Raw genomic sequence first — 12,731 nt, forward strand, 5'->3', positions numbered from 1 at the left:
CGGGAAAAGCCCTTCAATAATACTGTTCAGCTTATCCGGGCAGGTCTCTTGGGGCGTCGAGGGACCTTTAAGTTTTGACATCACCACTCTATAGGCATTGCCCCAAGGATTCGCATCAACGTCGCGGCACAGTTCTTTGAAGCAGTTCTTTCTGCTGATTCTTATTTCGCTCTTGAGCGCGGCTCTCGCCGCTCTGAACACTTCCCTGCACTCTGTTCTTTCGGTGTCAATCCTAGCCCTTTGCATTCTCCGTCTGGCTCGGAGACAGCTTATCCGCAGTGTGTTAATTGTCTCGTTCCACCAATATACTGGACGGCGTTCGTTTTTTGGCGTTGATTTCCGCGTCATGGTGACGTCACATGCTCTCGTTACAACCTCTGTCAGTTCGACTGCATTTAAAGTAGAAGTTGTTCGATCCACCTGGAGTGCTTCGATGAAGAGGTTCTTGTCAAACTCCTTCAGCTTCCACTTCTTACACTTTGTTCTCGTCCCTCTCCTTGTTAATGGCGACTGAGTACTGACGGTGTAGCGAATCGCTTGGTGATCACTGTTGGTATAATCCTCGCAGACTCTCCAGTTTATGTTCGATGCTAACGACGGGCTGCAGAAGGTTACATCAATAATTGACTCTCTCCCATCCCTGCGAAAAGTGCTAGTAGAGCCCTCATTAACTAGTCTTATATTCAGCTTTGACAGTCCTTCGAGCAGACTAAACCCCCTCGCATTGGTAAATCTGCTCCCCCACTCTACTGCCCAGGCGTTGAAGTCCCCGCCGATGACTATGGGATGCCGTCCGATGAGCTCTTCCGTTATATTGTGGAGCATCTGGTCGAACTGCTCAATCGTCCATCTCGGGGGTGCATAGCAGCTGCATACAAAGATGTCGTTAATTTTGACAATCACGAACCCTTCATATTCACTGGATACAACTTCCTGGAAGGGATATTTTCCCAACGTCGTAATTGCGGCTATTTTAGCTTTATCGGTTACCCAATTTCCGTTGTCTGGGGGTACCTGATACGGCTCTGCTATGATCGCCACATCGCATTTGATTTCATATGCGGCTTGCCATAGCAATTGTTGTGCCGTGTCGCAGTGGTTGAGATTTATTTGTGTTACCTCCATTTACTTGTTGCTGCCAGCGCTCTTTTAAAGAATGGGCATCTCGTTTGTATGTTTGTCTCGCATCATGTTTGTATGTTTGTATGTTTGTATGTTTGTATGTTTGTATGTTTGTATGTTTGTATGTTTGTATGTTTGTATGTTTGTATGTTTGTATGTTTGTATGTTTGTATGTTTGTATGTTTGTATGTTTGTATGTTTGTATGTTTGTATGTTTGTATGTTTGTATGTTTGTATGTTTGTATGTTTGTATGTTTGTATGTTTGTATGTTTGTATGTTTGTATGTTTGTATGTTTGTATGTTTGTATGTTTGTATGTTTGTATGTTTGTATGTTTGTATGTTTGTATGTTTGTATGTTTGTATGTTTGTATGTTTGTATGTTTGTATGTTTGTATGTTTGTATGTTTGTATGTTTGTATGTTTGTATGTTTGTATGTTTGTATGTTTGTATGTTTGTATGTTTGTATGTTTGTATGTTTGTACGTTTGTATGTTTGTATGTTTGTATGTATGCTTTATCTCTGTAGTCATTATAAAACTGCGTATTTCATGATCTTGAAAATTCAAGATGGCGGCCGCTACAAAATGGCGGATCACATATTTTCTCAAACCCTCATCGATATAGGGTTTCTAAAACCCCATCAATATGGGTATCAAATGAAAATGCTCGACTAGTAGAACACAGTTATTTATGAAAATGTAAATCCACTACCAAATGGCGGGCTACATATTTTCTCAAATCCCGATTAATATGGGTATCAAATGGAAGGGTTTGAATAGTAGATCACAGCAGATCATGAAAAATCAAAATCCAAGATGGCCGCAATCACAAAATAGCAAATTACTTTATTAAACGGTTTTATTTAGCTTGAACTGTTTGTATGTCTGTAGGGTTGTCCCAAATTAATAGAAATTTGACCAATAGGAACTGACCGAATTTATAAAACACCTTTATCTCTGCTGTCATATAAAAACTGCTTATCTTGAAAAATCCAATTTGACCGCCGCTACAAAATAGCTGATTCCATATCATCTGAAAAAAAGGATGATTGAGATATGTGTATTAAACGAACGAATTTGACTTGGTATTTTCTGCAATCCACTCAATATCGGTATCAAATGAAATTATTTGACTGATAGAATACCGTGATTTTATTGTAGAGAAATATTCTAATGAAACAGATAATGTACTAAAAACTAGAAAATAAAATAAGTAAAAAAAAATTTTTAAGTTAAACGGTTTAATTGTGATTAAACATAATAATGTACTAAAAGGTAGAAAATAATTAGGCAAGTAGAAGTTAGCAGTTATCACACCTCTCCTTCATTAGTCTAGGGCAGGGGTTTTCAAATAGTGCTCCGCGGGAAATTTGTGCTCCGCAAAGTTATAGCAAATGCTCCCACTTGAAAACCCACCTTGAAAAATAAAAACATTATTTAATCAAATTTCACAGTGCATACAGTGTTTTATCTTGTTTACTCCGAGTCAGATGTCGTGTAACTGCTACACGCAATCGAAATAGAGTTGTTCCCAGTTGGGTAATGGTAATTCAAGTAGGATATGTTTTGTTCATTAAAAAATACAGGTGCTCCGTCAAATATTTTTGCTATAAAAAGTGCTCTGCCATAAAGAAAATCTGAAAACCCCTGGTCTAGGGCATTGATAAGACTAAAATAAAATCGTGTGGCACGTTGGATTTCCATTATCCACAATTAACGACTTCATCACATGTCCCACGATTTTATGTTAGTATTATCAATGCCCTAGACTAAATAATGAAGGAGAGGTGTGATAACTGCTAACTGCTACTTGCCTAATTATTTTCTAGCTCTTAGCACATTGTTATGTTTAATTACAATCAAACCGTTTAACTTGAAAAGTTTTTTTTTACTTTTTTTATTACTTGGCTAGCTCGAGCTTGTTCCTCGGAGGCTCAAGGTCGGCTCACTCTCTATGTGGACATCAAGGATTCAGTTTTCAAGTAAAAACACAGATAGATTCTTTCTTTTCCTTTTATTAACTTACATGTGTGTGTGTGATAGTGTGATGTGGCCGGCCGGATGTTGTCGGGCGGAATATCGTCGTGGTAGATCTCGCCGCGGCTCAGAGTCCCTGTTGCGTTGGCGACTCCAATTGTTCGTCGATTGAGTACTTTGTGGACGACAGCAGTATCCCTCTGGATTGGCGTAATCAGCGGAAATCGAATCCAGGATAAAACTATTGGGTCCTGAGCTTGAGCTTGAGCTTGGGTAGACTGTACAATTCGTAGTTGCTCTCCGTGATTGACCTGAACCAACCAAATTGAACAAAGAACACACAGAATGACGCTTGGGACTAGCAAATCATTCTCGTTGTGCAATTTTCGATGATTCGAGCATTGAATGGTCAATAACGACGCCGGCCACGTCCTTACAGTCACCAGGGGAAGGGAAGGAATGTTAGTATGATATTCGCAGCCCAAAGGCCAGAAGGGTCGCCTCCTTAGCGTGGTTCCCTAGCGATTATCATGGAAGGGATAGTTGTTAGTGGGAATGGTTAAGAATAAATCAGGATTCACTGTGGTAAGTGATGTGATTCTAAAATCTTAAATTTATTTATTTTTTTAATTTTTTAAATTTAGAATTTTTTAAATTTTTAAATTTTTAAATTTTAATTTTTTTAAATTTTTAAATTTTTAAACTCTGTGAAACATCCGAAAACAAACCGTATATATTCTTATTTTATTATTTTACAACTGTCAGTCCCAGTCAGTCAGCACCCTCCCACCAAAAAGCTTAACTCCCTAGGGGCCAACGCTGGGCTCAAAGCATCAAACTTTGAGATTTTTATATCAAATCAAGCATGTTATTGAATATTTTTATATAAATATTAAAACAATTATAATAGATGACCCATCAGCATTAGCAGAAATAATAGTGGAGATTGAAAAAAATAAGTAAAATGAAACAAAATTTATAATTTAATCATTTCTCATCTTTAACCTTTATCATTTAATTTAACTGTTTTAATTATTCGTGGTGATTCCGTCAATCAAGTTCCGCGAATAATCAGAGTTCTACTATATAACCAGACCCAGCTGCACCATTATTCGCGGAAATATCATTTTGGTCTGTTCTGCTACGGCAGTAACCACCAACCTTGGAAGCGCCGAATATTTTTCTCTTTACTCTACTTTTTCCATATACAGTAGATCCCAACTATCCGCGGAATAGTCCGGCCAGCCCACCGCGAACAACGAAAATCGCCGATAACGCAATAAAGGGCGAAAAAAAAACCACAGGAGGGTTGTATCCGAGATACGACCGCATAGTTGACGTAGAAAACCGTTAGGCTATCTGTTGATTTTGGATATGTTTGAAGAATTACATAGTTAAACTCCTTGACAATGATTTGGTGGCCCTGAAAAGGCAAATTTTGGGTGAAAATGAACACAACAAAACAGACAGCTTAAACCAAACGACACGTTCTCGAGCGGAAACACACCTTGGTTTTATTTATGAAGATTGAAATAAATCGTTTCATATGTCAAGTCATTTTTAACACAACTGCTACCATATACACTTTTACACTTACACTTGTGCAAAAATTTTCAAAATACACGATCGGTCATTGGTATGAAATTTCACGAAGCAACCAACATTAAAGTTCCAAATTTAATTGATATTTGCTAGAACTAATCGTATCACTCACCTTACTTGCAATATGAAAATGCACACGAGTTGCATATATTTGCAATGCCGATTTCTCCTGGGCACCTTGGTTTTGATGTCTCTGTTAGGGACCCGCCGCATATGTCGCCAATTTGGACCAATCAGAAGTGGATATTTCCGTTAGGATAGGGTTTGAGATTTTTCAATTGTTCGATAGTTAGTTTCATGACATATATTATTTTCTTCAATATAAAAAAATGTTATGGAGTGCCGAAATCGATTGACGCAAAAATTTCATCAATCCATCATGAAATGACTGCGCAATAAGCGTTTGAAATTGGACAATTTTCACGATGTGCTCGATTTTCGATTTTCAATTTGTACCCCAATATGTTCCCGGAAGACGTAATCCTACGTCAAAAGGTTTTCCAGCATGGAAACTACGTTCTAAAAACGCAGAAACCATTCAACTATCCATATTGAATGTTGTGTACACCAGCAGTCAGAAAATGTGAGACCCATGATCAAAACAAAAGTGCATGAGTCAATCACTCACCGACAGATTACAGAAAAGCCCATGGATTTACTAAGGAACTCGCTGTCGCACATAATCCGCTACGCTCGCGGATAATCGAGGTTCCACTGTAACTTACCCACTCTCCCTTAACACGATGAGTTCAATGTTGGCTCCTGGGGGCCGCAAATTTTCCAATCAACGCGGCTTTTTTCGCGTTTTTTAAGGTTTTTTAAGGTTAAGGCGTTTTGATTCGAGTCGGCTTTCGGCACGTCGACAAGCCCGGGCGGTACGTCCACATTTAGTCGGCTTTACCGGGCGGCCAAGGCCGATTGGCGTAATGTGGACGCGTCTTTACGAGGTATCCATTCACCGCATAAAAAAAAATTGGGTGTAATCATGAGAGCCATTCACTATGATAGAACAAAAATAAAAATTAAGTTGCCCATTAAAATTTCAACCATTCGAATTTTAAGTTTTGAGTTTTTATAATTCTAGAACTTTGGGCCGAGAGTTTAATTTAAGAACCTTCTTCACTTTTTTGTTCTCATTGTTCGCTTGGCACACGGGGCAACATTTATCCCGTTCACTTCTCTTTCTCCCACACTCTAACACGTTCCACCTCGGCAGGGCCACGATTCCTGTCGAAATTGCTATCTCTTGATACAGAATGGGCAAAGGTGGAGATATCAATCGCGGAGCTTCTCCCCCCTGCGAGAGAGAAAACTAAATTAAAATAATAGTTCGATAGAGGCCTAACACAAAGAACATGAATGCAATCGTAATTTTGCGGACTGTTAAGAATAGAACTAAACAAGTAACCAACATTCAAGTTGTATGGGGTAAAGTGTAAATTATGGGAAAAAATAAGCTGTGTGTAAGGGAATGAAATGAAAAAAAACAGGAAGTGGGTTATATCTATGGTATAACCGCAAGGGTGACGTAGGACTATCGTTGATTTAGAGATCATTTGTTTGAAGTTGAATCTAAATCCATCCTGAATGAATGAATAAATAAATATTTGGGTGACTTAAAAAACGAGAGTGTTACGTTGGAGACTCAAGGTTTTATGCATCCAATATTGGATACAAAAAACCTTGTTCTGAAGAATAATCTTCAGAAGCTTTCCTGCTAACTGCACTTGATTGACAAATCACAAAACCAAATGTATGTGGTCGCAGTATTATATGGATAGAAAACTCGCTTGAATGTAATTTTCAATTCCAAGGGGAACTGGCAGATTATTTTTCAGCAATGATCATTTCTTTCCTGGTTTCCTCTCGATAACCAGCAAATAAAAAGAGTTGTGCGCGTGTATGTGTGTGGGTGTAGCGGCTGCTTCTATGTCTTCCCGAGGAACCGTATTTCGATGCTGATACTCTCTTGGTCACGAGAGTATCACCATCGGCTTTTCTGCGCTCCCTCACAATTAAAACAAACTGATTGCATTTCAGGTCAGGTCAGGCCAGGTAATGAATCCCTCGATCCCTCGCCGTTCAGCTCGTTCAGTAACGATGTTGAATATCATTTCAGTATGCTTTTCGTGCGTGATTGAATCGAGAGAAGGTGTGGTTTACGATGGCAATTTGGAAATCAAACTAGAGGAGAATGAACTCTCTGAGTATGAAAATCGGCGACTGAGCAATAATCGATTGAAAATTATATAATTTTCGCGATACGAAACATTTTCCGTTTTTCATGTTATGCATCCAATATTGGATACGAAAATATCCTACTAATGGGAAAGAATAATCTTCAGAAGCTTTCCAACTAATTACACTTGATTGGAAAATTACGAAATCAAATGTATTTGGTCGCTGTGTTCGCCATATAATTTGAAAACATTAAAATAAACTCTTTCGCATGGATGTATTCTTCAATTCCCAGGGAACTGGCAGATTAATTTTCAGCAACGATTAGATCTTTCCGGAATTTTCTCGATGCTGTATGGCATCCAAACGAAAATTCTCGTTTTAGTTCGGCCTGTAAAAAACTTTTCTAAACTCTAATCCATCAAATTTGGAGCCCTGAAAAGGGCCGTTGATTATATGCTAAGCTAATATAGCACCCTTTCCTTGGATTCGATGGGCCAGCTGAATGTCCTTGGGCATGATGTGACGCGTTTTGCGTGGATAGCACACAAATTTGTATCTTCGAATAAGCCTCCTGCAGCGTCATAACCGCGGAACTTTGGAAGCGCAAGTCTGTTTTGAAGTCCTGAGCAATTCCACGATCCAAAAGCTGCAAAGGTAGCTTGCGGATCAGCAATTCGGTCGACTTCCGATAGCGATGAATTTCACGCAAAGTTCCCGGTCGATAGCGATGTGGCTTCTTCACCTATCCTGCGGCTGGTGCGCTTATCCGAGCTGCTTTCGTGTGCCTTACCACTGAAAGACTAACTAGCTATTTGCTTGGTCCCAAACAAACGAGTCGTCACGGTGCGAGAGTAGAGTAAGAAATGAACGAAAGCATAGGAAGCGTCATTTTATAAACCATAAAAGTATAGAATCTAAACCCCACCCTTCGTTGCTTACCCTGAGAGAGAAACGAATAACATCGAAGTAAGTATACAGTAATGTATTTGAATCCGGACACTTTGCGTTACATTTAATACCATACCGCAGCCACAACATTTTCTGCATGTTGAATTAATGCGATTGAATAGTAACTATCAAGAAACTATCAGTAACTATATTAGCAACTATTAATCGCATAAATTCAACATGAAAAAAATGTTATGGCTGTGGTATGATATTGAATGTAATGCAAAGTGTCCGGATTCAAAAGCATTACTGTAAAAAAGAGTTAACTCGACTGAAATTTTTTCGGTTCGGCCTGCAAAAACGAAATTAAGAGCCCTCGCCGACTGCAGACTGACTTGTCGACCGATAGTTCGGTCGGCTTCTTAATCAGTACGGAGAAAAAAAGTCTGTAGTGTACAGCATAATGCATAGACGTAAGTATGAGCTTCCCCATCTCACATTCCAATAAGATTAATGGGTTTCCAAGTGGGCGCGCTACATACGGATACGAATGATTTCAACAACCTGTTTTCGAAGCTATCATTAAGCTATTGAAACAATTTTTCGACTCAATAAATAGCAATCATATAACTCTTGGACATTTTATCTTTTGTATGAAATGATTATCATACTGTTCCGTTGATCCGAAGCAGAATGAATCACGCTTAAAGAAGGAATGGATTGTTTCTTGGAATTTAGTCAGCAGAAATAATGCCCTTTCCCAACAATTAAAAACGACAAACGGTAAACAGTTTCATCAAAGTGATTTCTTCGATATGGGGATATATTCACTACATCATGTCATATATTTCATATTTTTCATTATGAAATCCATATCCATGGCACCTATCGGTATCGAATTATCATCGACACCACGGTTTTCGCTAAATGCTCCTTTCAGTTCGGCCTGTAAAAAACTTTTCTGAACTCTAATCCATCAAATTTGGAGCCCTGAAAAGGGCTGTTGATTATATGCTAAGCTAATTTAGCACGCTCTCCTCGGATACGATGATGGATGTCCTTGGGCATGATGTGACGCGTTTTGCGTGGATAGCACACAAATTGGTATCTTCGAATAAGCCTCCTGCAGCGTCATAACCGCGGAACTTTGGAAGCGCAAGTCGGTTTTGAAGTCCTGAGCAATTCCACGAACCAAATGATGCAAAGGTAGCTTACGGATCAGCAATTCGGTCGACTTCTGATAGCGACGAATTTCATGCGAAGTTCCCGGTCGATAGCGATGTGGCTTCTTCATGCTTCCTGCGGCTGATTCGCTTATCCGAGCTGCTTTCGTGGTGCCTTACCACCGAAAGACTAACGAGCTGTCTGCTTAGTCCCGATAAAACGAGTCCTCACGGTGCGAGAGTAGAGTAAGAAATGAACGAAAGCAAGGGAAGTGTCGTTTTATAAAACATAAAAGAATCGAATGTAAACCCCACCCTCTTTATTGTATAAGCTTACTGTATACTCACGAATATAATAAGGGTGGGATTTAGATTCTATACTTTTATGGTTTATAAAATGACGCTTCCTTTGCTTTCGTTCATTTCTTACTCTACTCTCGCACCGTGAGGACTCGAGCTCGTTAGTCTTTCGCAGACAGCTCGTTAGTCATTCGGTGGTAAGGCACACGAAGTCAGCTCGGATAAGCGCACCAGTAGCAGGATAGGTGGAGAAGCCACGTCGCTATCGACCGGGAACTTTGCGTGAAATTCATCGCTATCGGAAGTCGACCGAATTGCTGATCCGCAAGCTACCTTTGCAGCATTTGGTTCGTGGAATTGCTCAGGACTTCAAAACCGACTTGCGCTTCCAAAGTTCCGCGGCTATGACGCTGCAGGAGGCTTATTCGAAGATACCAATTTGTGTGCTATCCATGCAAAACGCGTCACATCATGCCCAAGGACATCTAGCTGGCCCATCGTATCCGAGGAGAGCTTGCTATATTAGCTTAGCATATAATCAACGGCCTTTTTCAGGGCTCCAAATTTGATGGATTAGAGTTTAGAAAAGTTTTTTACAGGCCGAACTGAAAGGAGCATTTAGCGAAAATCGTGGTTTCGATAATAATTCGTTACCGATAGGTGCCATGGATATGGATTTCTTAATGAAGAATATGAAATATATGACATGATGTAGTGAATATATCCGAAGAAATCACTTTGGTGAAACTGCATTATAAAATTATTTGTGTACGAAAGCCGCAATCGATAGTCGACTCTAATTTGCGCTGGGTAATTTCCTCGGAGGACTCGATTCCTCCTTTGAGCATTAATAATCTCTTTCTGGCAAAACGATGTGGTATGAATCACATTATTTGAATGATAGAATGAAGAAGTTTTCTGCCAATTTCCTTCAACCTCCAAACGTATCTTTCTCCCGTTTGTCGTTTTCGCGTTCGCTAATCCTTTCTCACAACACCCATTTCTCGTTTGAGAAATTGTTGAGTAAACATTGTTTGTCAGTGCGCGTAGAGCGGGAATTCCTAAATATTCATTGCACCTCTAATAAATTGCCGAAAGACGTGGTCTTACGTTGATCGCACTTGATTGAAAAAATCCAAAACGAAATGTATTTGGTCGCAGCATTATATGAGTAGAAAGCAAATAATCGCTCGAAAATGACTTGATTTTCGCGATGTAAAACATTTTCCGTTTTTCATGTTATGCATCCAACATTGGATACGAAAATTTCCACTGATGGGGAAAAAATATTCAGAAGCTTTACTGTTAATTGCGATTGATTGAAAAATAACAAAACCAAATGTATTTGGTTGCAGTGTTATATGGATAGAAAACATTAAAATAAACTATTTCGCATGAATGTATTTTTCAATTCCCAGGGGAACTGGCAGATTATTTTTCAGCAACGAGAATTCCGCGCGTGTATATGTGTGTGTGTGTGTGGCGGCTGCTCCGATGTTTCAAGCGGAACCGTGGCATCACTCTCCTCCTGACACCGTTCATCAGCGCTTTCATGATAAACGAAATTAGCTTCACAACAACAGCGACAACATGCTCCAATCGCTGTTCAATCATAACTGAGTGGGTTTACGAGCGGCGCTCGCTTATATACCGATTGGTGATTTCAATAGCCTGTTTTGAAAGCAATTTTAAGACTATTGAAACAAGTTTTTGGATGAAAAAGTAACAAGTATATGACGCGTAGACATTTTATCTTTCAAATGAAGTGTTTATCATACCATTTCGGTCAGTTGTTTAAGAGCTATTAACGCTCAAAATCTCGGTCTCCGGCGTAACGCTTTCGTTCTCGAAACTTTGGTTTTACACCCCGGTATAGAAATGAAAGACGTAGTCCTACGTCAAAACTTAGCTGTTCATCCATGACGAAGATACTTTTGCTTGTGATATCTCCACTACAACGCAATAACATCGCACTCAAAAACGAACACTTATACATTTTCATATCTCTATCAGACGAAGGCAAGTAGACCTTTCGCCACAAATCATACACGCGTTGGAAAGAGAACACAATATCACAACACGCGACAAGCGACGAGTGAGAATGCAATAAAAACGATAGAGTATTCACGATCACATACGAAGGATGGTAATGATTTCGTTTAATATGTCACTTCACCAATCATTTTTTGACGTAGGACTACGTCTAACCGGAAGATATAGGGGGTGAAATGGAAATCTAGGCACTGAACAAGTAGGAAAAAATGCAAGATTTGGAACGCTTATAACTCGAGCATTTCTCAATAGATCGCAAAGGTTTTTGCATCAATTGATAGGAAATATATCTACGCATCTATCATAACGAATAACATTTCATTTTTCTTGAGATAAATAATTGAATAATTGTGAAATATCAAGCATTGTCCAAATGCACTATGTGCCCATTTTTGATTGGTCCATTTTGTGCTCCTCAAATCGTACCGACCAAAACGGACAACCAGAGCAGCAGCAAAATACAATGAAGCACGATTGGAAAGGAAAAAGAAAGAAAAAATTAACAAAACATTGGTCGCAGTCTCACACATGCGTAATTCTCGAGCCAGCCAGTCAGCTTAAAAATCCCCGCTCCGCTGCCGTAACGATCATTCTTTGTGTGGACACCGACTTGACAACATCGTTGCTGGACGAGCTGGACGGCGAGGGATCGAGTGCCTTTCTCAAGGCAAGAGGGCGGAGGTGGTAGCGCTGGAGTAGAGTAGAGTAGAGTTTTCAAAGGGCCTTCCTCAAGGCTAGAGACGAATGAACTGCAAAAGTTTAAAGTCTGTATAATACAATACCTTCCTTCCTTCCGTAACGATCATTCTCATTCAAACCGTACACCACATCGGTTCGCATCACAACACATCAACAAACCAACCCAAACAGCCATGTCTGGACATGGTAAAGGAGGAAAAGTGAAGGGAAAGGCAAAATCCCGCTCGAATCGTGTTGATCTGGAGTTCCCCGCAAGGGTAGCTAGGCCGAGCGCGTTAGTACCAGTGCACCAGTCCACCTAGCCGGCGTTATATAGTTTCGGCCGCCGAAGTGATCGAGTTGGCTGGTAAAGCTGCTCGCGACGATAAGAAAACCCGCATTCAGAACAGAACACATCAAGACAACAACAGGCAGTTGCAGCGAGTGGCGAGTGGCAAACGCAATCGCAAAACGGCATCAGGTAGCAGAAGAAAAAAGTTTGTTCTTTTTACAATCTGCTTTGGTGGCAAATCCAGAACAAGGCGGCATCGAGGGCGTTCGAAATGTTTTTTTTTTCAAAACAACGAGTACTTCTTCTTCTTCAATGGCACTAACGTTCCTAGAGGAACTTCGCCGTCTCAACGTAGTATTACTTGCGTCATTTTTATTAGTACTTAGTTGAGATTTCTATACCACTATACCATTTCTTTACCACGAGTACTAAGTTTTCTAAATTGGAACCATTCCATAAAACAAGGCGCTTTTCA

The sequence above is a fragment of the Toxorhynchites rutilus genome, chromosome 2 (assembly GCF_029784135.1).
Source record: "Toxorhynchites rutilus septentrionalis strain SRP chromosome 2, ASM2978413v1, whole genome shotgun sequence".
Lineage (NCBI taxonomy): Eukaryota > Metazoa > Arthropoda > Insecta > Diptera > Culicidae > Toxorhynchites > Toxorhynchites rutilus.